The sequence below is a fragment of the Macrobrachium nipponense genome, chromosome 10 (assembly GCF_015104395.2).
Source record: "Macrobrachium nipponense isolate FS-2020 chromosome 10, ASM1510439v2, whole genome shotgun sequence".
Lineage (NCBI taxonomy): Eukaryota > Metazoa > Arthropoda > Malacostraca > Decapoda > Palaemonidae > Macrobrachium > Macrobrachium nipponense.
Window position 1 is genome coordinate 97740268 of NC_087204.1, and position 5000 is coordinate 97745267.

A 5000-nucleotide genomic window follows, 5' to 3' on the forward strand; every position below is an offset into this window, starting at 1 on the left:
TTGCTTGGATAACTGGCGACATAAGCTTTCTTGAGACCATTTCTTCACTGAATTCCATCCGTCCTGTGTCAGGTTGGATGTTTTAGGTGTGCATGTCATGATGAAACTGACCCGTTTTTATTAATGCATAAAAAAGGAAGATAAAAATACACATACACTCTCAAACAAACGCATCTCATATATACTATATATATATATACTATATATATATATATATATATATATATATATATACATGCATGTATGTGTAGATATAAGAAAATAAAAGGGAGCCCATAAAAAACACCATCTCAATGTTTGCAACAAATATATTTCGGGCACTCGTTTCTGCTACCCTGATCACTGGTAAAATGTGGATATGTATGTTATACTCATATCTAATAAGTAATATATTATATATATATATATATATATATATATATATATATATATATATATATAATTAATATATATATATATACACACATAATCTACCGGTCACTTCTTGCCACAAACGAATTTATTCGTAATAGCCACAATGCCCTCTTAACTTCTTGAATTCTTTGCTCTTTTTGGATACGCTTGTCACTACAAAGCCTGAAGATCCAAGTTCAAAGAAATTTGAAGAAGAAATTGTGATGTCCCCTCCTGGGGAACGAACCCAGGTCCAATAATCTCAGGACTGGACATCACAATTTCTTCTTCAAATTTCTTTGAACTTGGATCTTCAGGCTTTGTAGTGACAAGCGTACCCAAAAAAGAGCAAAGAATTCAAGAAGTTAATGGGCATTGTGGCTATTACAATTGCAAATGTATATGGTAAAAATGTGACCAGTAGATTCTACACACACACACACACACACACACACACACACCACACACATATATATATATATATATATATATATATATATATATATATAGATATATATATATATATATTATATATATATATATATATATATATATATATATATATATATATATATATATTTATAATTATACTCATGAGCAAACTAAACTTCCTACATTTGAAAAAAAATTATATCGCATACCAGTGATTAATATCCTTTTGCATACCGATTTTCATTAAACTTATATAATTACCAATACGATCACTTTTTTATTATCATTATTACGTAGGAGATATTACCAATTCATTTCCGCTAAGAAAATAAATCCACAGCCCCAATCATTGGCGGCCACCGGGGGCGGCGGAGGCGTCCCGGGCAGGGTCGCATCTGGCCACAAATGGTACTACTGCTGTTTTCCTCATCACAGAAATGAAAGGCGGCGGAATGCATCTGAGATGGCCCGCGGACTTACTTAATTAGACTAGCAACTTCAGGGATGGTGTTTGTGATGGGAGGAGGAATAATTCGCTTGACGAGAGTCTCGTAATCTTGGTGCAAATTTACTGCCAGCGTTTTTGCTTTTTTATTTATTTATTTACTTTTTAACTTCTCATGTCTAGTTCCTATTCTTCTTGATCATTTTTTAGCTCTGATACTGAATTACTAGGAGAAGGATTATAATCATTGTTATTATCATCATATTTATCATTCGGCAAACATGTGACTGCTATTGATCAGGAATAAATATTCTTCAATATAAGACAATAGCCTAAATGAACACAAAGCAAAAGTTGTATTTTGAAAGATATGACTTTTATTCCTATGGATAATTGACATTCCTATAAATAAGTTTATGATACCCCTTGACCTTAATCTAAACATTATCATTATGAAGCAAAAGAAAGGAGTGGGGGGAGTGGGGTGGAGGGTATTACATCACTGGTAGCTCCAGACAAAATAATAACAAAAGAAGTCAAATACTGAAGGCAATACAAAATTAATAAATCATTCAAACAAAATATCAAAAACGAAGAACAAGTCAATAATAACAAAAGACGAACAAAACAATGAAATCAAAGGATAAATACATAAACAACAGTAAAACAAAAGATGCAAAAGGCAGTCAAGACAAAAGAACAATTTAAAAAATAGAAAGACTCCTGGAAAATAAAAAGATAAATGAAAATATACAAAGTATAAACCAAAACAGTCAAGATAATGGACGAGGCAATATGAAACAATGAGCGAACCAATATGAACTAGAGGGATAAAGGACACGTCCATGAATAAATAAAACATAAAATAGAAAGGAAAAGTAATGAGACCATATTGGCAAATTGTGTGTGCAGAAGTGTGCATTCTGCATAAACAAACAAAACGTCAACATTTCATCATAACGCGCCCAAACAAAGACAAAGAAAGAGGCAGGAAATAATCATAGATCCCAATATGACCCGAGAGAGAGAGAGAGAGAGAGAGAGAGAGAGAGAGAGAGAGAGAGAGGATGCTTTAATTGTAACCTCATGCACAGCTTGAAAGAATGCGAACCTACACGCCATATTTAAATTCGTATAACCTTCGGTGAATGAGCAATTGCATGGCTGAAAGGGGTCACTTCCCATCCATCATGCCCTCTTTCACTATCTAAACTACTTTTTCACTATCTAAACTACTCTTTCACTATCTAAACTACTCTAAACTACTCTTTACTATCTACACTATTCTTTACCATCTACAATAGCCTTCATCATCCAAATTATTTACTTCAATGTAATGGAAATGTAATTATTTTATTTTGACGCAGTTCTTGAATTTAAAAAATGTAACAACGTATAGTAATTGCAATAGTATTAAGCAACGAAACTGAAAAACCTACAAGTGCAAAAGAAAGAAAGAGCATAATTTAATAAAAAATGAATAATGAAAAATCTTTGATGGCAACGGTTGATAAAATTCCAAAGACGTGTTAAACCTTAAAAATTAATCAATAATAATGATTTTTCTTATTTCTTGGCACACTTAAAAAAAACCACCTCACCAATAATACGTATTTCAAATTATCAAGATCTTCAAAGACGCTTTTTAAACCTTTAAAAACTAATTAATAATAAAAATTTAAATTTTCTTAGCAATTCAAAAACTTTAGAATGGGAGATTTCGAAGCAGCTGTCTGATTGAACGAGGCGATTCACCAAACGAGGATGTTGTTCAGGGAGAAAATTGAGTTTGATGTGAAAACGCTGTCCCGTCAAAGGGCGACGATCTTAATTAGGACCTTTCTTTTGATTTCGGGTTCAGTCACCCGCGCGTCTGAATTGAAACTCAACTTTCGTCTTTCATCAGCGAGTGTGAATTTCTTTCCACGCTCCATTATTTGTTTGCATGACTCGTAGTTTCGGATGTACAGACGTCGTAAGACTTTCCGCCAAGTCTCAGGTTTGACGTTGTTTATGAAGTTAACTCGTCAACAGAATAGGGTTTAATTTATTCTCTACTCATTTATAAAGTTTATATAAATCTGATAAATAATGTGAATCATTCTCTAATCATTTAAAGTGGTATTTTTAAAGCAATAAATCTCAACAAAACATATAATTCATACTTTCACCGCCTGACGTAAGATCTTATGTATCGATTTTCGGGATGACGTTGCAAGCCCCGTGCTTCGAAGACAATCAACAGAACTTACATAGCAACAGTCTTTAACTTACACGGACGGTCACCCATCCAGTTACTGACCACAGCCGATGTCATTGTCCACAATGACTTTCTCAGACGCTTGCATGAAAGGAAAGAACGAGAAACTATATATTAATAACAATAATGTATAACTACAAGAGAAAAATATGACAAATGATAGCAAACAACTCATCCTTTAGGAGTTAGGACAACTTAGCCCACCGACAACGATACGTCGCCTCTTTGAAGCCATAATGAAATGCAGATCTCATTTAGTAGACTAATTATTTGACCAGTGGCAGCCAGAGTTGGAGCAGCTGTATCTTCTCCGTCCATCATAACGCCGCTCCTCCTTCATTCCGCCAATGAAAAACGAGCTTCAATACTGACAAGATTGTGACTGGCTCCGGCGGAGGAGTTTCGGGTGGGCGTGGCCGTTACTGGACACCACTCTGGTGGAAGCTGTCGTGTTGTACCCGAGAGGCTTGCATACGCTTGTGGAGTTTATCTTGCGTGGCTTCGTATTTTTATATAATCTAGGATGCATGCTTTTACATTTATATGTAAATTTGATAAAGTATGTACTAATGTTACTTTTACACAAATATATACATACACACGCACAAACACATACACACACACACACACACACACACACACATATATATATATATATATATATATATATATATATATATATATATATATATATATATATATATCTTGTATGTGTTTGTATATACTAGTATATATGTATGTGCTTGTGCGTGTGTATGTATGTATATATGTATGTACGTATGTATAAAGTAACATTCGTACTTAAATTATCAAATTTACATATATTTATATGTAAAAGCAGTATACTCGTATCTTCCACTGCATGATTTTACTCAGCCCGAAGCCGTCGGATAACTTTTGTCATAAGTTTCACCCTTAATAGAGCAACTGGTTTGAAAATCAAGACTAATTACTAACTATTTTTGTTGCCTGATATCAAAACAGTTTTGGAGAAGTTTTCTACTGAATAAATGTTCGTAAAAAAAACATTACGAAATCCAATGAACTAGCAATTTGTATAACAAAATGTCACTTGCTGAGAACTTGCTAAGCAAATTCATGAATTTCCGGGTTCATGTGAATGTACACATAGTTTTCATCAGCTATATGAAATTATTCCATCTATAATTACCTGCTTTACATATTTCTTTAATAAAAAGACCTGAATAGTCAGGGTCACTGTCACCCTACCCTCCAACCCCAAATGGCAAAGGTTCGAATCCTGGTCAGGGCGGAAGACCTTATGAACATGTCATTCAAGGGTGGTGAGTTATTCCAGAAGTGAAGTGAATTCAACATTAATGTATTATTTGCTTAATATCTGAACGCATAAAATAATGTCGTGTGTAAAACTGTCACACTGTAACTGTGTGTCTTAGCGCTCTGGCGATCCTACGAGAGCATTTGCAGTTCCTTTGGCAATCCTTTGGT

General features: G+C 33.9%; 1 protein-coding gene across 4 annotated transcripts in view; it reads right to left on the bottom strand.

Moving 5' to 3' along the window:
- Positions 1–5000, bottom strand: part of LOC135223798 (tetraspanin-18-like) — a 242567-nt gene that overhangs the window by 200371 nt on the left and 37196 nt on the right. The window lies entirely within an intron of this gene.